Source organism: Triticum dicoccoides, chromosome 5B, assembly GCF_002162155.2.
Source record: "Triticum dicoccoides isolate Atlit2015 ecotype Zavitan chromosome 5B, WEW_v2.0, whole genome shotgun sequence".
Classification (NCBI taxonomy): domain Eukaryota; kingdom Viridiplantae; phylum Streptophyta; class Magnoliopsida; order Poales; family Poaceae; genus Triticum; species Triticum dicoccoides.
The window spans coordinates 414,501,781-414,525,871 of NC_041389.1; the positions used below are offsets into that span (position 1 = coordinate 414,501,781).

At 45.3% G+C, this 24,091-nt stretch overlaps 1 long non-coding RNA gene across 1 annotated transcript; it reads right to left on the bottom strand.

Moving 5' to 3' along the window:
* Nucleotides 1-17,868: 17,868 nt before the first annotated feature.
* LOC119305626 lies at nt 17,869-21,291 on the bottom strand. The gene is made up of 5 exons (XR_005148726.1): nt 20,524-21,291; nt 19,667-19,803; nt 18,670-18,797; nt 18,356-18,572; nt 17,869-18,218 (listed from the first exon to the last, which is right to left on the bottom strand). It is a non-coding gene; the product is annotated as an uncharacterized LOC119305626 (long non-coding RNA).
* Nucleotides 21,292-24,091: the final 2,800 nt, after the last annotated feature.

Consider the following 24,091-nt stretch of genomic DNA (forward strand, 5'->3'; position numbering starts at 1 on the left):
GCCCCGCTCTCGGCGCAGGCGGCGGCGCTCGGGGAGGACGCGACGATTGTACGGGCCTTCACGAAGCGTTTCCACGGCGTCATCCTTGCAAGAAAGGGGTGCGGGAATGGGGATCGGGATTTGTGGATTCGGGGGTTGCCGGCACTGGAGCAGACGAGCCGGTGAAGTTTAAGGAGGAAGACTTAAATAGACCCAGAAATTTCATCACAAACGATTCCTACAAAACAACTGTGTGTGATGTTGTAGATATTTTTTATTAGCCGTGAAAGACGAATTTGGAGTAAAGTGGCAACGGATGCTGTTTTAGATGTACGAGAAAATTTGTAGTACTAATACAACTGTTATGTCAATTTTTTGGAAAATTTCAACGGTCATTTGACCTTTTAAAATATTTAAGTGATTTTCTAGCCATTTAATGACCGTAATAAAATTTTTAACTACATGTACATGCAACAGCTAACCATAACGGTTTGAAAAGTCATATTTTGTGTACTTGTGTGTGATTTAATTCCACGTGCAGTAAACTGGAAGAAATTTACAAACATATTGGTCTAACGGCTATAACATATTTAAGCATGGAGTGCAATGGCATTTAAATTCCAAAAAATAAAAAAGATCAGAAACAGATGAAACCTTCCTTGATGTAATGTCATGCCACCAAGATGATGTGGTAAAAATTTGGCATGTTTGACACACACCCCTCACAAACCGAAGCAACTCACTAGAAGGCTCGTGGTTCCGAGAGAGAACAATGCATGTTTGATGACGAACGGGAGATATCTTCCTCTTATGGCCTTTAAATTTTTTCTACGTGTAACGTGCACTAATACAACTGTCATGTAAAAATTTGGAAAATTTCAGGGGCCATTTGACCTTTTGAAGACATTTAAGTCATTTTCTAGCCATTTAATGACCGTAATTCAAATTAGAACTACATGTAAATGCAACGACAACCATAGCAGTTTGAAAAATCATATTTGTGTACTTGTGTGCGAGTTAATTCCATGTGCAGTAAATTAGAAGGAATTTTCAAACATATTGGTATCACGCCATGGACATGCATGGAGTGCCATGGCATTTTAATTCCAAAAAATTAAAAAATGATCAGAAAAGCATGAAACCTTGCTTGATGTAATGTCATGCCCCCAAGATGATGTGGTAAAAAATTGGCCTGTTTGACGAAAGTTAGGACACACACACCCCCCTCACAAAACGGAGCAACTCACTAGAAGGCTCATGGTTCTGAGAGGGAACAATGCATGTTTGATGACGAATGGGAGATAGCTTCCTCTTACAACCTTCAAATATTTTCTACGTGTAACATGCACTAATACAACTATCATGTGAAAATTTGGAAAATTTCAAGGGTCATTTGACCTTTTGAATACATTTAAGTGATTTTCTAGCCATTTAATGACCGTAATTCAAATTTGAACTACATCTACATGCAACGACTAACCATAACGATTTGAAAAATCGTATTTGTGTACTTGTGTGCGAGTTAATTCCATGTGCAATAAATTAGAAGGAATTTTGAAACATATTGGTCTCACGGCATGGACACATTCATGGAGTGCCATGTCATTTTAATTCCAAAAAATTAAAAAATGATCAGAAAAACATGAAACCTTGCTTGATGTAATGTCATGCCACCAAGATGATGTGGTAAAACATTGGCCCGTTTGACGAAAGTTTGGACACACACACCCCCTCACAAAACGGAGCAACTCATTAGAAGGCTCGTTGTTCTGAGAGGGAACATTGGCCCGTTTGACGAACGAGAGATAGCTTCCACTTACGGCCTTCAAAAGTTTTCTACGTGTAACATGCACTAATACAATTGTCATGTGAAAATTTGGAAAATTTTAGGGGCCATTTGACCTTTTGAAGACATTTAAGTGATTTTCTAGCCATTCAATGGCCGTAATTCAAATTTGAACTACATCTACATGCAGCGGCTAACCATAGCGGTTTGAAAAACCGTATTTGTGTACTTGTGTGCGAGTTAATTCCATGTGCAACAAATTAGAAGGAATTTTCAAATATATTGGTCTCATGACATGGACACGTTCATGGACTGCCATGGCATTTTAATTCCAAAAAAATAAAAAATTATCAGAAAAACATGAAACCTTGCTTGATGTAATGTCATGCCACCAAGTTGATGTGGTAAAAATTGGCCTGTTTGCCAAAAGTTTGGACACACACCCCTCACAAACCGGAGCAACTCATTAGAAGGCTCATTGTTCTGAGAGGGAACAAGACATGTTTGATGACGAACTAGAGATAGCTTCCTCTTACGACCTTCAATTTTTTTCTACGTGTAACATTTACTAATACAACTGTCATGTGAATAGAAATTTTCAAGGGTCATTTGACCTTTTGAAGACATTTAAGTGATTTTCTAGCCATTTAATGACCGTAATTCAAATTTGAACTACATCTACATGCAACGGCTAACCATAACGGTTTGAAAAATCATATTTGTGTACTTTTTGTGAGTTAATTCCATGTGCAGTAAATTAGAAGGAATTTTCAAACATATTGGTCTCACAGCATGGACACATGCATGGAGTGCCATGACATTTTAATTCCATAAAATTAAAAAATGATCAGAAAAACATCAAACCTTGCTTGATGTAATGTCATGCCACCAAGATGATGTGGTAAAAAATCGGCCTGTTTGATGAAAATTTGGACACACACCCTTCAAAAGCCGGAGCAACTCACTAGAAGCTCGTGGTTCCGAGAGGGAACAATGCATGTTTGATGACGAACGGGAGATAGCTTCCTCTTACGACCTTCAATTTTTTTCTACGTGTAACGTGCACTAATACAACTGTCATGTGAAAATTTAGAAAATTTTAGGGGTCATTTGACCTTTTGAAGACATTTAAGTGATTTTCTAGTCATTTAATGTCTGTAATTCAAATTTGAACGACATCCACATGCAATGGCTAACCTTAATGGTTTGAAGAATCATATTTGTGTACTTATGTGCGAGTTAAAAAAATCATCAGACGATGTAAATATCTGGTGTTCAAAAAAGAAAATGTAAAATCTGGCAAGACAATCGTCCCCCACACGATTGGCACTCTGTTTCGCGCCTTGAGGTTTGGAAGGTGAGTGGCGGGCATTATTAATCAGACACTGTTCTGCATTGGGAACCGTCAGCTATTATGTTCACACACGGATTTTGTTGTGGGAATCGTGTGTAATTCAAACTACAGTACTCGTAAATTCTGGCGACCGGCATGTGTACTGTTCCCGTCTGTTAGTTGTATAGGTAGAACCCCCGATCGCCCACGACCTGCATGCTTCTGTACACGATCTCCACGATCGACCATGCGCCCTCGCTAGTGCTTGACACCCCCTCTGTACATGAACCTATAGAAGCTGAGATCAATCACGGCACCACCCAACGTGGATTGATCATTCTTTCTCTCCTCCACATGGTATCAGAAGCTGGACCACTCTCCCGTTCATAGACCTCTTCCGCTGCCCACTTTCTCCCAACTTCTTTGCCTCGCCATGTCAATGCCACCACCTCCTCCTCCCCCACGTCCCGACCATGGCACCAGTGAGGCACCTCGCACGCCGGCCACGCCGGCGATCCGGCCTCCCAACCCAGCTCTCCTGACCCCCTCCGTCTTCAACCGCGGGGCGCTCTTCATCTCCGACCCCGCCACCTCCAGCTCCACGGTGCCGCCTGCCATCTCTCCATTGGCAGGCATCTTCATCAACCAGCATGTTCCCATCGTGCTCTCGCTGAACCCTCCCAACTTCTCGCACTGGCGTACCCTATTTGAGGTGATGTTCCAGAAGCAGGCCGTCGGTGACCACATCACCGGGCCGCCACGCCCCCAGGACCCGTACTGGCTTCGGGATGACGCCCACATCGTCTTCTGGCTGTACAACCGCGTCAGTCCGGAGGTGTTCAGTTTGATCCACCAGCGCGGCGCTACGGACGCCACCATATGGAAATCCATCTGTAACCTCTTCTTGGAGAACGCCGAACATCAGGTGGTGTTGCTCTCCACCGAGTTCCAGTGCATCGAGCAGGGGGCTCCTCCATCCTCTCCTTCTTCGCGCGTCTCAAGGACTGTGCCGATCATCTCGCCGAGCTCAGTACTGTCATCGATGACCGCGATCAGGTTCTCAACATGATCCGTGGGCTTCACCCCTGGTTCAGGTATGCTGTGCCAATTCTCACCATGCAGTCTTCCTTCCCGTCGCTTCTACGGTGCCGTGCCTCTCTTCTCCTTGAGGAGAGCCGGCTGACCGCCGACACCAACACCGACACGGCCCTATATGCTGCTCGGCCCCCCGCCAACGCCAACAACTCTGGGGGCCCCGCTGCTACTGGAGAGGGCGGTGGCCACAACCATGGTCAGGGCGGCGGGCGACGTGGCAGCGGGAGGGGCAACAACTCCGGCGGGGGGTAGCACCACTCCGGCGGGGGCGCCCCAGCTCCTCATCCTGCTGCTCCCGTAACCGCTCCATGGACCGACATGGTGTACGCATGGCCCATGCCATGGCACCCCCATGCTCCAGTCTTTGGCATCCTTGGGCCTCGCCCTGGTGGGGCTCCTCCGTTCGCCGGCTCGGCCACACACCACGCAACTGCGCCCGGCGTCTACAACGCTACCTCGCCCATTGCTGGTACCCGACCGTGCCTCCTCACCTGCTCTACAATGCTGTGCCCGCGTCTGATCACCCTCTCTACAATGCTGCGCCCGCGTCTGCTCCCCCGCCCTCATCACCAACTCTGGCGTGGGACCAGAACACTCTCATCGCCGCACTCAACAACCTGATGATGCAGCAGCAGCAACCGTCTTCCCCGTGCACCGACTGGTACCTGGACATAGGCGCCTCATCGCACATGTCGTCGTCAGGTATACTCTCCTCCTCTAACCCTTGCTACTCACATCACATAGTAGTCGACGACGGATTGTCGCTTGCAGTAACGCACACCGGTCACACCAACATACCCACTTCCACTTCCTCGCTCCATCTCAATAACATCCTCGTCTCTCCCCATCTCATTTAAAATCTGTTATCTGTCAAAGCTCTCGCTCGCGATAACCCAGTTAATGTAGAGTTTGATGATCTTGGCTTCTCTTTCAAGGATCAAAGAATGAGGAAGGTGATCCTCCGCTGTAATGACGTCGGCGACGAACTCTACCCCATGCCATACATGCCACCGACCCACGCTTACCACGCGCTTGCTGCGGTCTCTCGCGACCCATGGCACCAATGGCTGGGTCATCCCGCTGTCAACTCCCTCGACCGGACCCTGTGTCCCTCTGCCATCACCACAGAACCCAGCACCACCGGCGTGTGTCAGGCGTGTCATCTCGGCAAAATCACTAGGCTCCCCTTTATTTCGTTGGCGCATGTATCCTTCTTTCTGTTTCAGCTTGTACACAGTGATGTTTGGACCTCCCCTGTACCTAGTAATTCTGGCTGCCAATACTATCTATTGTTGCTCGATGACTACAACCATTTTGCATGGACGTTTCCCCTTCGCCACAAATCAGATGTTCTTCCTACCATACGCAATTTCATCATGTTCGCCAGACATCATTTAATCTCCCTATCCTCACAATCCAAACAGACAATGGCAAGGAGTTCAATAATACTGCCTCACGTGTACTCTTTGCGTCACTTGGCATCACTCTATGCATGTCGTGCCCGTACACGTCTCCACGGAATGAGCACGTCGAGCGCGCGCTCCGTACACTCAATGACATCGCCCGTGCACTCCTCACCCATGCCCATATGTTGTTTTCCTATTGGGCTGAAGCACTGCAAACCTCTACCTTCCTCCTCAACAGATGGCCGTGTCAACCTCGCCATGACCTCATGCCGTTCTTCCTCCTATACGGTGCTCACCCTGATTACGCAGCCATGCGCATCTTCGGATGTCTGTGCTTCCCCAACCTCACAGCTACTACACCTCACAAGCTTGCTCTGTGCTATGTGCCGTGCATCCTCCTCGGCTATGCCACCGACCACAAGGGGTATAGATGCCTCAACCCAGCTACCGGGCGAGTGATCATCTCTCACCATGTCGTCTTCAATGAGCATCGCTTCCCCTTTCGCGATCAAGCCAGTGCGCCACCACCCGAACCAACACCTCCTCTGGATGATGAGCTCGTCCTCCCGTTCGTTACCCGGCGCCCTCGCACAGCGCGGGAACGCTCAGCCTCTGCGACAGACCACGTAACTAACATGGTAGCCGATCCCTCCTCCCCGGGCGACACAGCCACAACAGAACCCTCCCCGCCTCCGGCCTCTACACCGACAGCCAATCCGGTCACCCCCCTCACTGCCCCCTCAGCAGCACCCCTCCACCGCCACCCACACTGCCACGTCCACGCCGCCATGTCGCGCCCATCCCAACCCACACCATGACTACACGCGCCCAGGCAGGCAAGTTCCTGCCCAACCTCAAGTATGCCGACAACCTCACCGCCACTGTCACCAACACCACCATCTCCCCATACCTCGATCGGTGCGTTCTGCTTTGCAAGATCCGTGTTGGTTGTCTGCTATGCAGGTGGAGTACAGGGCGCTGATCGAGAATGCAACCCGGCGACTCATGTCGTGGCCACCCGGCGTCAATGTCGTCACCGGCCAGTGGCTGTTTCGCCACAAGTTCAAGGTGGACGGGTCGCTCGAGCGGTGCAAAGCGTGATGGGTCGTGCGCGGGGTCTCTCAACGACCCGACGTGGACTTCGACGAGACGTTCTCTCCTGTCGTCAAGGCCGCCATGATCCGTGTCGTCCTCACCATTGCTGCCACGTGTGACTGGCCGATCCATCAAATGGACGTCAACAACGCCTTCCTCCACGGGTGCCTCACCGAGCACGTCTACTGTCAACAACTCGCGGGCTTCATCGATGCGAACCACTCCGAGCACGTGTGCCTCCTCGACAAGTTGTTGTACGGCCTCAAACAGGCGCCGTGTGCATGGTTCGCCCGGTTTGTGGCCTTTGCGCATCAGCTCGGCTTTGTCAGTTCGTGCGCGGATCCCTCGCTGTTCGTGCTTCATAGCAGCGCAGGCGATGCCTACCTACTACTCTATGTTGACGACATCGTTCTCACGGCCTCGTCAATGACCCTGCTCCAACAACTTTAGCGCCAACTCTCCGGCGAGTTCTCCATGAAGGACCTCGGGCCCCTCCACTACTTCCTTGGGATCACCATCACCCGTACGGAGCACGACTTCTTCCTCTCCCAACAGAAGAATGCTGAGGAGCTCCTCGGGCGCGCCAACATGATGACCTGCAAACCAGTGCCTACGCCGGTTGACACACACGGGAAGCTCTCTACTATCAAAGGCACACCTGTTCCGGACCCCGAGTACCGCAGCATCATGGGTGCCCTCCAGTACATGTGCATGACGCGCCCGAACATCGCCTATGCAGTGCAGCAGTGTTGTCTAGTCATGCATGATCCGCGTGCACCACACCTCGCCGTTGCCAAATGGGTGTTGCGATATCTGCGGGGCACCACGTCCCATGGCCTTCATCTACAACGCGCGCCGTCCTCGACCTCATGGCCTGCTCTGACGCGGACTGGGTCGGCTACCCCGACACACGCTGCTTGATGTCCGGTTATATCATGTACCTCGGCGACTCCCTCATCTCCTGGTCATCGAAACTCCATGCCACCGTGTCCCGCTCGAGCGCAGAGGCAGAGTATCATGCTATCGCCAATGCTGTTGCCGAATGTTGCTAGATCCATCAACTCTTGGCGGAGCTCTCCATTCCCATGCCCAAGGCAAGCATGGTGTTCTGCGACAACATCTCCTCGGTGTACATGTCTGCCAACCCAGTTCACCATCGATAGACAAAGCACATAGAGCTGGATATCCATTTTGTGCCTGAACAGGTGGCGCTCGGCAAGCTCCGGATGCTCCACGTACCAACCAAGCAGACGTTCACGGGCGTGCTCACCAAGGGGCTCCCGACCATGACGTTCTAAGATTCCAGTTTGTGCATCCGCCCTCCGGATGCTCCAACTGCGGTGGGGTGTTAGTTGCATAGGTAGAACCCCTGATCGCCCACGACCTGCATGCTTCTGTACACGATCTCCACGATCGACCACGCGCCCTCGCTAGCACTTGGCACCCCCTCTGTACATGAACCTATATAAGCTGAGATCAATCATGGCACCACCCAACGTGGATTGCTCATTCTTTCTCTCCTCCACACCGTCGATCTAGATTCCGACCGCCAATAAATACTACCTTGATCACGTCATCCTGCCTGCATTCTCATCTACGTCCTCCCCTTGCTCGCCCTCTCTCTCTCTCTCCCTCTATCTCTCTCAAATCTCTGCCATGGCGATGCTGGTCTGCCACGCGATGACGAGGAGTCTCCGCCCCCCGAGGATGCTCACTAGAAGAGCAGCGACGAGGACCCCTACGCGCCGCCAGATGAGGTTGCGCCGGACCCCCCAACTTTGGATTGGGTTTTGGGGCCAGTACGATCTTTGTCTTTGGAAGTCGCTGCCACCGGCAGAGAAAGCCAGACAAGTGACTTTCAAGAAGGAGATGGCGGAGGAGGATGCCAAGTACCAGGCGGCCTATGAAGCCCGTGATGCCGCCTGGAAAAAGGAGGCGGCAGAGCTTTTAGAGTGGGCGCGTCATCGTGCGGAGGAGGTGTACGAAGACGGATACTTCGCGAGGAAGGCCAAAGGCGCTAGGCGCCTCATTGCTGCATGGAGCTGGGCTGATAAGCTCCAGCGTGCCACTGACGAGGAGCTCCGGTGGGCGCCCAACAAAATGGCAAGATTGTTTGCGCTCGTCCGCCTGCAAGAGGCTAATCGGTACGTCAAGCGCTGTGAGGCGGAGGAGGCGGAGTACTGCCTCCGCGCTGGGAAGACACCGTGCACCAGGGAGCTGCTGGCGAGGGGCTGCCGGAATACTGGCCCCATGAGGGATTATTAGTTTTGTTCGTTTTCAATTTTATGCATTGTACCTAGTGTTAAGTATCATCACGTATATGTGATGATATTATATATATTCTGTGATGAACTAATGAACATTCAACATTATATATATTATGAATTCCATTTTCTATCTGTTTTTATATACTAATTTGAATCCATCTGTTATCATCCACATATACAGAATGGAAAGCGTATAAACACATTTTGAAGCAGAACATCTAAGAACAGAAAACAAAGTACACACATTGAAACAGTGCAACACCATGATTGCTATAAATACATAGCTATCCACGTCGAAACGGCTCAACAAAATAAAACGCGTCCATGAGACCATGACCAGCAGCCCTTGCCGACGGTAGCTCTTGGCTCTGCCTGAACTCGTGCAGGCGTTCGTCCAAGCGGTTGACATGCTCGTGGTACATGTGGAACACGATCTCGAGCTCCAAGTTGGCCATTTCATCAGAGATCACCACCTCGAGGATGCGACGACCATGTTCCTCTATTGTGCCCAGGTGGACACCTGGGCCAAGGAGGCGGTCGAGCTTACCGACCAGTGCATTGGCATCGAGCGGGCCGCGGACAAGGCGAATGGTGCGACCCATGCAAACGGCACGACGGGCGTCTGGTGCAAGTACAGCGCAGCCGGCCTCTGGTGCAAGTATGGGCAGAGGGCCTGTGCCCACTCCTGGCAAGGAATGGGGGTACTAATAGGACATGTACCCAGCTGCGATGCCCTGTCGATAGCAGGCTAGCGCCAATGGATTCGCTCTTGCTGTGCGGCGCGTCGCGCCTCTCGCTCTGCGGCGCTCCAATGGTCTCGCCGTGCAGCGAGCCGCAACCTATCGGCGCGGACATGCCTAGCTTGCTCTGCGGCATGCCATCAATCATGTTGTGCGGCAAGCTGCAGCCTCTCGGTGCTGACTTGACTATCTTGATCCGCGACGCTGAAGTGCCATGCGCCAAGGGTCTGCTCAACCCTGGCGATGACGCGCATCACGACGTCGTCCATCGCGTTGCCGGGGAGCACCGCGGCCTCAACGGGCCGTGGCACCTTATGGTTTTCCTCGTTGACGAGGTTGACGGCAAAGGCGGCACTTTGGTGGGTTGGCATGCTTGGAAAATGTGGATGTGCTACAGGCTGCGCTTGTTGCCTCCGTGCGTCCCTCCGCGCCTAGGTTTATGCGGAATATCACTGGGTGGCAGGAAACGGTGGCGTGTTCATAAAATGCCATCAATTAATGGAAACTTAGCATATAAGTAACATCGAGCTAGCACAAGAAGTAGATGATGATGAGATGAACCCGGACCACACTAGGGAACCCGTCGGTGATGAATTCATCAATCGCAAATGGTTGTACACTAGCAAGTGTTTTCCCACAACACACATGGCTTATTCCACCACAAACAGGTCGGATAGATCAACTGTATGCCACATATACACATTGTCAAAAGTAATGCGATAGACCTTCTTTAACATGTGTTAACAAATGAAATAAAAATAAAAACAACGACCTCGAGGTTAAAATAACTCATGGGATGGGTCATATCAGTCATTTAATTTGACAAATATGACCAATGCTATCAGTTATTTTAACATCGACACAACTTCCCATCCAGTCACCCATCTGATGGCTGCTCCAGCCTGAGCACACTTAACTTGAGAGTTCTCTTACATGAGCTACTGGTGGAACAACTAGTCCTTATTGATACAAGATGCCTCTTCGCATCCTTATGGCGTATCCGGATGACCGCCCATCCCCTAATGGCCAATAGATGTTGTGTAGACAAAGCATATCACATACGTCTTATTAGAAGCAATCGTCTGTGTTATGATCGGTCTTCGCACACATTTCTGATTACACACCAGTTTGTCGCGTATCACACAAATCTTGTTATATTGAATCATTTCTATTCTCTTGTCTCAACGCAAAAATTTCATCCGAGTACTGCATGCTGTATATCGCACACACCCTGATCTGGCTGACCGTTTCTTTTGTGTTTCCTAATCACAAACAGTTCATCAGAGTGAAGCGTATGCTGTATATCACACACACCTTCATCTGGCAGCCCATTTCTTTTGTTCCTCCTCATCACAAATACTTAATTGAATTGAACCGTATGCCCTGCATTGCACACGCAACCAAAATCTGAACCGTGTTGGATGCATCCGTCATCACAAACGTTTTGTACCATTTTGACGGGTTTTTTACACCACTGTTTGCGAGTATTGCATCGCACACAGTTTCGTCGAAGGGTCTCTAATTGTAGTGTCACATTAGCAGCACCCTGCAGTAGTGAATCCTGACTTAACTACGAGGCTTTCGGAGATGTGATTGTTTTTATAGCACATACAGACCAATAAGTACAATCTGCCATTTGTGCCGTTTGTCGGGTTGAATCACCACCGCAACACTGTTATTTTTGCATGTGGTATCATTTCACATGAAACAAGCCAGGCATACGAGTGGATGTTACAGACCTTTTCTGATGCTATGGGACAGAAGCATCCTATATCTGTGATCACGTATGGGGACCTTGCAATGCAGAGAGCAATCAGGGTGGTGTGGCCTGACTCAAACCATAGGCTCTATATATGGCACATTCAGTAGAACATTGTACGTCATCTGCATGATGACGCAGTAAAGGAGGAATTCAGATCTTTCATATATGATACATCTTCCAGTGAAGAGCATGAGAAAAAATGGTTACAATTCTTACAACAGAATAAAGTAACAAGTGAGGACTCCTAGCTGCATCAGATGTATAAGATGAGAGAACTGTGGTGTGCTCCATATCTTGAGGGGCATTGTTTCCTAGGATTGAGAAGCAATCAACAGACTGAGAGTTTTAACTCGGTGCCACATACGCATCTTGAGGCCAAGATGATGTTGTTTCAAATGCTTGAATGAGGCTCTCCAAGACATGAGGCCTTGCAGTCCGTTCCGTTCACAGAGGAAAATGCTTCAAGTCTTGAGAAATACGCCGCAAAAGTTTTCACTCCTGCTGTGTTTAAGTTGGTCTTATGGAGTATAAATGCTGTAAGAAAATGTGAGATCGGAGAGGTACTTGATGTAGAAGAAGTTACCACATACGTTGTGTCTAAGAAGGAAAGAATGGATAAAAAGATCGAAGTGTGCACGGAGTCGAAGGAAGGTCTGCTGCGCAGGATCAGTTGTTCTTCCCGCAAATTGGAATGCGCGGGCACACCATGTTCTCACATATTTTACATATTGGGAATTTTACAAGAAGAAACACTGCCCAGGTGTTGTGTTCCCACTAGGTCAACAATGAGTGAAAAATGTGCATTCGCACCGACCAGAAAGAGCGAGATGTATGAATATTCTGCAACCCTGCAAAGGTACCGTAAGTTAAGGAATTTTAGCCACGTAGCATGTTTCAAGGCATGCAACTCTGATGAGGCTTTCAGCATCTAAAAAGGGTTTTGGAAGGACAAGATGTTTTCAAGGGATCAACAATTGAACAAGCTGATAGCAAGGGATCAACTAATGCTCAGGGTAACAACATTAGGTTTGGCATGTTGATGCCACAATCGGCTAACCTTGATGGTGAAAGTTTCGATAAGGTTTTGGATCCCATGCATGTGCCAGGCCGAGGTGCTCCAAAGAAAATGCTACAGGCAAAGATGAAGAAGACAAGTTCATAGGGTAGATGTGGCTATTGTCATGTGGCAGATGGTCACAATCGACGTACGTGCACCAAATTGTTAGAGGTACCAAATATGTCGTAATTTAATGTTTGCATGTGTCCAAATATATTCCATGGCTTTAATTATATCCTTCTATGTAGGTTCTCTAAGAAGAATTATGATAGCTACAACATTGTGCGCACGGTCGGATAGCAAGTACGTCCACGATCAACCTGATGTTGGCGTGTGCATTGTTTTCTATGTCTAGTACCGTGTGACCTTGTCTCTAAAATATACCTCATTCTGTCAGTTAGTCAGTGACTTTCTCATAATGTATGACTCAGCTATTTGGTGGTCCACTCCCTTGTAACAGTAGGAGTTTGGGATATTTGGTTTGCATTTTCTATGTGAGTTTGGGATATTTGGTTTGCATTTCTATGTGATTTTTTGATGTGCAACCTCAAGAATCGTGGAGTTCTTCGTGGCCAATGTGTAGCTTGTTTATTATGCACAAGAAAATTTGGAAATAGATGTACTGGAGGAATTATATTTCGCTCCCGAAAACAAAATATAGACCGATAATTCCGCAAAAATACATCAGTCATCCATGCTCTCCAATTGAAGAATATATAGGATGAATACAGATGATGAATCATACTCATCCTGCATATCCTCTACGTAGAATGCAAGGAAGACCCGTGCTTGTATTAATCAAATAGATGAAGGTATTTAAGCAGGTGCAGGACTTGCTCGGGGGGTGAGGTGGGACTAAAAATGTTAAGACATGATCCTAGCACGAGATCGTCACGACATGGGCCGGCCACGCTGAATTGCTTGGATGGGTCGGGCTTTGGGGGAGGAGGCATGGCCGGTGTGGGAAACCTGCGTGCCTGCATGGTGTCGGTAACCACACCTGCACAAACGAACTCCACACTCCGCAGGAGGATCACGCGGGGATATCTGACTGGTGCCCGACAGGCGCACACGTGCGGGTCCTGCACCGATTAATTCGGTCGGCCTTTCTCTGGGTGACAACGTGCGTGTGTGCGGCGGCCCTTACTCGTCCGCTTTGGCGGGGATGCGCCCTGACACCGGACCGATCCCTGAGCAGATCTAGTCAGGTCTGACTCTATGGATCCCAAGGATGATTCGCCAGCACTTTTGTCACGTTGTGTCACATAAAATGTCTGTTTGGTTTATTTCCTGCACCATTTTGCAGCAAATTTTTTTAGTCGCAATTGTACATGATCCTGCAACACCTGTCGTGGGGTCTTCTGCGGTGTACACAAACATCGCTAGCACATGTGCGGACACATCGACGGCCACGTAGCATGAATGTACATAAATGTTCTGAACTGACTACACATTTTTTTGCACAAAAGGCTTGCTCACAAACAACTACTCCCTCCCTTCGTAAATATAAGTATTTTTAGAGATTTCAGTATGAACTACATACGGAGCAAAATGAGTGAAAACCTACACTCTAAAATACATTTATATACATCTGTATGTAGTTCATACTGAAATATCTTAAAAGACATATATTTAGGAACAGACGAAGTGTACGGTTGGGTATAAACACATGCATGTCGCGTCGGAAATGGAAATCACATTGTACAAAAATGTTGTTACAAGACCTCCATCATGAATGAATTGTTCCTCTGCCTCAAGCTCTCTAGCCAGACCCTCCGCCTCCTGCATGTCTCGGATGCGCTGTTTCTGTCAAAAATCACACGAACATATTAGGACAAACTTAAGGATGATGAAGCCATAAAATTGATGTAACATGAAGAATAGGAACCTCTGAATCCATGTCCAAACACTCATAATCATCTTTCGGTCGATGATTATACACCAAATACAAATGACATGTCTTGCTTCCATTCAGATGGGAAATCATCTTTGCAAAATCACCTGGTCCTGAAATCAGGAACATTCCTTCTGGTAGTTTGCACGCATACTTAGGTAAGAAGTGGTACAAATCTGAATCCTTTTTATAACCAAATCCAACCATTTCTTTCATGAGAAAATCATAGTCCAATATGCCGGGTTTAAACAATCTCATCTCACAGGGTCTTTCGTCAAAGTATCCTGTCGGGACATGCAAAAGCTCGCAATTCCTATGAATGAAAAATTCCATTAACAACACCTACATACGAGTATCTCACATAAGATTTAATACATTGCAATAACCAAAGTGCCATAAATAATTTTGGATGTGCGTAGCAACATCGCGACAAATTTAGCTTATTATATGGGATGGAATCTTCATTTTTGGAGATTCGGGATTGTTCCGTCACTGGATGCTTAGCCTACGTATGAATCACCGATATAGAGTTACACACGAATTAAATATGGTCATAGAAAATGTTCGATGTGAATGTTTACCATGGGTGCGAGGTACTTACAGGGGGAGAATTGAAGACATGTTCTTCGAGTGGAGTACTGTAGCATTCAACGGGTGACACCGACATGGCTAGGCCTTTAGTGTTTGGAGATTGTGCCACGTTATGCTGCTTGGCCTGCATATGAATAGCTTACACAAAGTTACTCACAAAAAAAACTATTCATACACAATATCGGTCTTGATTGTGACTGAATAGCATCGTTGCAAGGTACTCATAGGGGGAGAACTAAAGACATGCTCTTGCGGCCGACTGCTGTGGAATTGAATGTGGGACTGAAACATCGCACGGTCTTCCAGAATCTTTCCTTCCATCATGACCTGCTCCACCATAGCCTTGTAGTCCATGTACTTGCACTCCTGTTGGAGCCTAATGTCCATACTGGCACATGCCTGCAACACATCCGCGTCCATGTTGGCACGCTCTGTCTGTATAAGGCCGTCAACAGCCTTCCAGTCCTTTTTCAATTTAAGCTGCATCTCCTTGTATGCCAGCGGGAATTTCTTTTCCATGTCCTCGCGGTCCTGCTGAAACTTTTTTCCATCTCTTCACGCATCTGCTTAATCTTTTGAGACATATCACCACGCTCATCTTTAAGCATCCTATCTACATACACACGTTCTTGTTTGAGTGCCCTGTCCATCTCATCATGTTCGTGTTGGACCTTCTCGTCGATCTCCCGGCGAGCTTCACGCAACAACCTATCATACTCCACACGCGTGTCATGCATGTGTGAATCCATGGTGCCTACAACACCAAATAGTAGAATGCAATTAATGAGTTCCGGATTGTCAAAATATACTGATTCTCACTAAAACATAGGACTATTTAAATACCTCGTAATATAGAATAGCATGGTATATGGGATACAAACTGAGTGCTGAATTTCCAGCAAAAGCTCCAGTCTCCTAAAATTCTTATTCGTAATTTGCTAGGAACAACCTCATCCAAATAAGTCCTAATAATCCAGCAACTCCTTCAACAGTACCTCCTTTACTATAGTATTGAGAACAAGTCTATGTACGACACATCTAAGTGGCTAAATCAAACATCATCCAAAATCATTCCTACTAATGCAACATAGCCTAAAGGTCTAGTAACTCCACCGACAAAACAAAATATATCCATAACTAGATCGTATGATCAGGATCCCCTAACAACCAATCGCAAAGCTCCTGCATAAAAATCTTCAGTCCAACCTTATGCAAATCATTCATAGTAATCCAGTATAGCTGAAAGGGCTAGAAAATTAGCTCCACCAACATAATATATCTGTAACCAAATTGTATTATCAAATACTGTGAAATTGCAATCACATCTAATCTCATAACGACCTTTACTCCAAGTTAAGACAACCGCACACAATCTTGCACCAAAACAGTACCTTCGACAGAAAAACTAATCTCCCAGGAACAACTAGCAAAGATCTCGCACATAATATGGCATCTCTAATCTCATCACAACTGCCTTCTTGGTCCAATAAACGGAAAAAGTATGAACGTTTCAAGGGATGGGAGGAGACGTGGAGGATGAGACCTTTTTTCTTTTTTACTCCAGTGTTGGCGTGGGCTTCTGCAGAGCGATGGCATGACTCCCAACGATGCTACCTCTAGAGACCAAAACTTGATGGGGCGGTTAAGATAGGAGCGATATGCGGAAAAAAATGGGAGGGATATGTGGTACGATGGAAGGGTACATATCCGTGATATATGACGATCAATTATATATTTGCAAGTAATGCACATGCATGGAAAGGTATCCGTCTGTGATTTTAGGATCAGTTAGTCGGTTGGAAGATTTGTTAGTTAGCCTATTTAGAGGGAGCACGATCGTCTAGTGCTGGTGTTAGGGTTTGTTAGCCCAGCGGAGGAGTGCCTAGTTCTTCTCTTACCCAAAGGATTACGAACACCGTCTATCTTTGCCGCAGTTGCCTGACACCAAATCAACCATGTCATCGTCGAGCTCGATTAGGTGTGCGCTGAGGGGCCGATCAGTTTATGTGCCCCTGATCCCTTGCCCTGACTATGGCGAAACAGGGAGATTCTATCTCTCCAGTACCAAAGAGCATGATGGTTGGGTGTTCTACAAGTGCAAGCACCACAATGTACAATCTCTTTACACTTTGGCTTGACATTTACTCCATGAGTAATTTTTTCTACTATTTCATTAGTGCTAGTTTGATTTGTGTTCACTTGATTCATAGGATTCATGTGATTTCTGGCGCTGGGAACTAGAGTACGTGGTTCATCTTGTTGGTGCTTATGTCGTTGATGCAATTGCTGCGGCACATGATAGAAGGGAAGAGCCACAACGCGCGAAAAAACAGTGGGGAAAGAATGCATGTACCAAGAGTGGCAACATTGGAGGCAGGAAAAATTACAGTTAGAGCAATGTGGCAACCATTATGAAGCACCAATCTTATATGATGTTAGGACTAGGGAGACAAATTGTTTTCATGCTGAAGCTGTTGACGGCTAGTTTTAATGGTGTTGTGTGTGTTGTATGTGATGTTGATTGTGAAGAAATAATATATGTGTGATCGTATCGAGGTGATTATCATGGTCACCTGTAATAACAGCTTAATAAGAAGAGGTGTTCTAACATGCTACCTCTTACACCCCACCCCTCTTTTAACATGACAGGTAAGCGTAAGAAATAAATATTACACAATGATTGCATGAAATAGTTGTTTTGATTAATTCTTACCTTCTTAACTATTATGATTAGATAAGGGGTAAGACAAAGCATGTTAAAATTTCTAAAAAAGAATTAATAAACCGAGTTCCAATGAAGGCAGTCGAATGGAAAGACGTAAACAACCATTTAAATTCTTGCCTACTATGTTGTGCATGAACACAAGAGTATCATGAAATAAAAATAAAGTACCTCATTACATCAATGACTTAAAAATCCCTTAATTTATTTTGGCACACTACATTTTGCCAAAACTACTCAAGAGGCACATCAGGAACATGGGGAACAAACAGATAAATCCCATGATCTCCCAGGTACATCAACATCAACACCTTGTGTCCTAACAATAAGATTTTTTCCTTCTTGATGATCTTGTTCCATTTGTTGACGCGGACATGACCATTAATATCACAAATGGTGTATGTACTTGACACATTAGTGTGTGGATGACAAACAATGGTTATGGCACCATATTCATCCATGTCTTCGGGGACAACACGATGAGGCAGTTTCTATTTGAAGAAAATATTTGTTACATCAGCACGTCACAACTTATTATTATGTAGTAAAGGAAGAACAATTAATTTGGAACAAAGCTAAGAACATACTGAAATGACACAAAGTAAAGGAAGAAAAGGAAGATGGTTACCGAGAAGTTCTTGTCGAATCTGACCATGCCAACGTATGGAGGAATCCATATGCTCTTCCTTGATCATAGTTTCCTGCATCATGATGCTCCACTAACTTGTCAAGGTTCATCACTTGGCGTATGACATACTCCATTATTCTCCAGTTTAAGCTTGTCCCCTCAGTTACAACGACATTGTCAATAATATCTCTTTTTTCATTGGACAATTGGTAGTATGCTTCAATATTATAGCACATACAATTTAATTTATAACATATATGGTATATGATAAAGTTAGAGTAATAAAAACTTGCACGAGCAAAAAAATATCTTACTTGGATGTATGATAGGCAAATTCCCAGTTGTCACAATGCTACTTGGTACTTCTGAATTGTCGGTATTGACGTAATCTCCTGACCCACATATAGCGTGTAAACTCTAACAAATTCCTTCCAAGAATCTCCTGAAATGTATGCCAACTCATTGTCGTTGGTAATCTCATATGGGAATTCAAACCCCTCGTTGGTACTGAAACTTGCTTCAAAGTTTCCATAATTTCCGAAGGGCACGCCAAATTTCTGCATGAAACTGTATCTGGTGTAGCAGGGGATTACCTGAGTAGCATATGTACAATTGTTAATATATATGAACCACCTGTTAATCTAAAGAGTTTTTCCAATCATAGATGACTAGCATAGTAGTTCACTAGTTCTTAATAGTAATATCATATAACCCTATAGAAGATTTAAATTTACATGCACGTACACAAAACCATTTTATCATCTAAGAAATCAACATGCAATATAACTCTTTTTGCAGTAAACATTACAAACAACTGACTGAGTACAAAGGGTCCGAGTACAATATTCTTTCAACATTGATGCCTCCGTCTAAAACTTTGTGGACAAAGAGTTGTACATATAGATGTATCTATGAAGAAAACATGACTAGATACATGCGTATCTACATGAATCTAACACAATAATTTTGGATCGGACGGAGTACTAAATTTCTCATGATACTTGCTACGGGACATGTCAGACTGGATCTTACTGTCTTGTTTTCAAATCCCGCGTGCATGATGATGGTACAAAACTCCCTCATCCGATGCTCACCGGGGCACAAACCCTTGGTGTCCAAACAAATGCCACACCATGAATCGAGATCCATCACATTACTAGTACAGTCTTAAAGATCGGTGCTAGCCGTTGAATTTAGATCTGACAGATTCTATAGTGCAAATACGTACCGCGCTGATCTCCTTAACACTTTTTTGCTCGAGAGAGGGGCGTGAGGAGGAGGGGGCGAAAAAAGTATTCTCTGGCCCCTCACCTGACAATGGCGATGACGGTGTCCGGAGATTTTGAAAAGCGTGTAATGCCTGATGTCTCCGATCTTATATTGGAGCGGTCATGACGGTGGTAGGAGACCCCGATCCCACGGGTGGTTACGAGGAAGGCGGTGCAATCCTGAGATTTCAGGAGAGGTGGCATGCGTGAGTTATGGGATCTTTTAACATATACTAGCAAGTTTTGTTTTATGTTGTGCTAAAAAATACATTTCATAACGGTTAACTAGGTTTTTGGTTCCAAACAAGTATGAATGATATATAATTCCAAATTTGGCCTTGTCCATTTTCCAAATATGTTTCACAACAATACATGCCATGACCAATGCAAGCAAGCATGCATAATGATTTTTAGGTTAGCGAAGTTTTTCATTTTTGGACGAAAATGCCCGAATGTCCCCGCACGTGACAACACATGCAAACATTGCCGAAAATGGTTCAAACTAGGCATGGAGGCATACAATGGCCATGAATTGTCACCGCAAAAAAAGTTCGGTTGACTTAAGATATGTGAAGAACCATCGAGCATTTTTGGAGGGTGCCAGGCTAGCCCGGAAGGACGAGTCTGGGAGCACCTCCAAGTTAACACCACATACAAATGATTCCAACTTTTTTTCATGGCTTCCCATGAGAAAATCAAGCAAACATGCAAAAATGGTTCTAAGTTTCGACAACTTTTCCATGTATTGGGGTTTTTTATATCGAAAATGCCTGAAAACTGGCCCCACGTGACATTAGTTGCAAACTTTACTCACAATACTTCAAACTTGGCATGGAGGACTAACATGGCCATGAGTTGTTACCCCAAAAATTTGTGTTGATTTAAGAAAGGTTAACAAACCAGCATGTGTCTTCTCAGAGGATGCCATGTTACCCCAGGGAAGGGCGCGTATTGGAGCACCTCCGTGTTTACAATATCCACATATGATGCCAACTTTATTTCATGATCTCCCATGAGAAAATCAAGAATGCATTCACAATGGTTTTAAATTTGGCTAACATTTATAATCCTTATGGCATTTTGAAGCGAAAAAGAAATATCGCCTGCATGGTCTACCCCCTAGCCACCCATCGAAAACAGGTGGCACATGATGCATTACACTCTGTTTGTCTTATGGTGGACCTTGTTGACACACCAAGCGTAGTTGGATCATTGGCCTACACCAGATTCCATGTCGTATAAAAGCTCAGGTACATCAACTGCTCCCGTCTAGAACTTTCGAACTACACTGTCCACTTTGTGAAGCAAGTACAACATGAAATATGTGAAATTCCCCCAAGCTTTTAAAGTGCATTTCATGACAAAGTCAAGCAAGCATGCAAAAATGTTATTTAGTTTACACAAAATTTAGCATGTACAGTAATTTTTTTCACTAATCTTCATGGCTTTTCACTAATCATGGTCTTTTTGGCCTCATAGATGCCATAAGGGCCAAATGCACCAATATTGACACATTGCACCCAAACGTGCCACTTGGGCCAACACAGAGCATTGTTTTTTACTAGCAAGGAACACATAAGCCATTATATACTATTGGTACCCTAGCTAATAACAACATATATGAACATTGGTCCTAGTTGCAGCTACATAGGACCACTTATGCCACACATGGAGGACAACCTCGGTGCATGTTTTTTTTTGTGCGTCTGTGTCTAGATAAATGTCTTAAGGAGACATGCATTTGTTCTGCCAAACACACTGCATCAGCCGAACTGGCTAGACCCTTTACCTCAGACCCGCATGGCCCTGGTTCGAATCTCCGTGTGGCAGTTGGAAATGCCATTTTTTTGCTATGGGTACTGCCACGTGGGGTCCCCTTGTCATCCGCACAAACACACCCCACATGTACCACATTTGGCTAACTGCACTACTACTCCACATCATTTTCAACTTCTTTGTCCCCTTCTCGACCAGCGCCACCGTCTCCATCTCCCGACGACGCCTCTCTTCGCTGCCGGATCTGCACGGCCGCCGCCAACTCCAGCAGTACGTGAGATCTCCCCTCTTCCCCCTCGTGAATCTTCTTCCCTTCCCCAACCGCGTCTCCCTCCAGAGGCGGATCTGAGCCAGAATATTTATTTGATACGTGCGATAGATGATTTATTGATGGATATGATGGTTCTTTGATAGATTGATGGAGGCCCTATGTGTGAAAAAATAAATCAAAATAATTTTCATTCACTGCATTTTTTCACACAAAAATACACTGGTTGACTGTATAGGTTCAGAAAAGACCACATAGCAAATAGGAAAAAGTAGGCACTAATCTATTGAATAGTCGTGGCATTGAGAGAGGGGCAGATATGAAGCACTGAGAGAAGACATATATTGTGGTTACAAAGTGACACTTGGATTGGATTGACATAAAAACATTTCATCAGTTTTTCACTATAGTATGTAGTAGTAACATTGGATTGGATTGGATTGGATTGGGATTTATTAGGTAGATGATACTGGCATTGCCATTGTCATTGCCATTGCTTTATTGGGTAGATGATAGTAAACAGATTTATTAGGCATTGCATTTTAGGTTATCACTATGATTTATTATATGTATGATCTTTGTATTGTACTATGGTAGCATACAATTCAACTTAGAGTTCAACATGTTTTGTGTAGAATGGAGGAAGCACCATGTGGACTGTGCAAGTCATGGTGCCGGACCAGCCTTTCTACTGCCACGCTGTTCGGCATCTACTTCTAGCCTACTTTTGTTTTTGCAGCGGTAAAAATTTATATGAACGTTCTGATATTTCATTATTATTTTTATTTATTTTTGCTATTTCCACTAATGCATTGTGTCTGTTATTTGTTTTTATATTACACATATGTGAGGCTGGCATTCAATGAGCTCGTCGGAGACACCGTGACCTTCAACGCTCTTGGGGGGCCCTACACTATGCAGGTCGACAAGGGGCGAACGATAACCCCGATTGGAGGAGGTGAATGTGATCGCTTCATTGCCCGCCTGCGTCTTAGTGGGGGTGAATTGATCAGCTTCTCCTTCAGAGGAGAAAGGCCCAGGATTTCTGTTATCTATCTGAATTTTATTGTCGATAGTGAGGATGAAGTTCATGAGGAGGAATATGGTGAGGATTCAGATGATGATGAGAACCCACTTGATGAAGCCCTCTATGCCCAAGGACTGGGCCTGAGTGGCGAGGAAACGGGCAACCTCTAGGACATGCTTCCGCTACGTGAAGACTACATCAGGATGCCATTCGTGACCCGCCTCATAAGGACAAATGTTAAACAACATCTCATGGTATGTTACTTAGTATGGTAATTACTTGATATGCATGCTTAATTAGTGTAGTAGTTGATATGATATGCATGTTGTAGTACTATGATGATAGGCCTAGTGTAGAATTCATTTAGTGAAGAATTTTATGATATGCATGTGTTGTAGTAATGTGATGATATATATGCTCAGTGTTGAATCCAATGATATATGTGTCTTGAAGTGTATGCTTTGTTGATAATTGCACGTGACATGCTCATATATCATATCAACTGTTTTCGGAAATTACCTAAGAGGTTATGTGTTAGCTGTGGCATCGAGCCGGATGAAGAAGGCATGGCTGCTAGACTACGCCTTACCAGAACGGGCTCCATCACCAGCTGTGCCTACGCAGTGGACACAGGCGGTCGCACTATCTTCAACCGGGCGGGGTGGAAGAAGTTCCTTTGTGGAGAGAATCTTCAGGTAGGACAGTCCATCCTACTCACTGTTGCGAACACCCGTTGCCATGACTTGAGGATGATGATCACCATCAACCTCATTTAGAACTGGTTGTGCCATGTATCGATGTGAAATGAACTTGTTATGTTATCTCTTGTTTGCGAGTACTTGAGGATGATGATCAACATCAACCTCATTTAGAACTGGCTTAGATGCAGAGACTTAAATTAATGGCATGTTGGAGGCAAGAAATAAATATGCTATGGGTCTTGTCATGGCATCTAATCACACGTTATGCTAGTACAAATGATGGAAACAGAACATCCAACATGAGCACATTCCTAGGAGTTCTAGATCCATGGATTTTGGTAGGTGGGGTTCAGTAAATGGAGTTTAGTCAAGTTAGTGATTATACAATGAAGCATCATATAAAAAATTTGTGTGATTCATGGAGTGAAAGAATGGAGTGTAGCAAATGTATGAAAGAAATATACAAGATTAATAAAGATGTCATAGAATTTTGTAATGAAGAAGTAATATAAGTCGACATATTATCCTACTTTTTTGAAATTTAGAACTGTAAAACATCTATAAGAGATAAGAACGAAATAAATAAGATTAATAAATTAGTTGTTAAAAACGTGTATGCAAAAACAACATTTGAATTAAGATGTCATGGAAATTTGTAATAAAGGAGTGAAGTATAAGTCAATATATTATGAATTT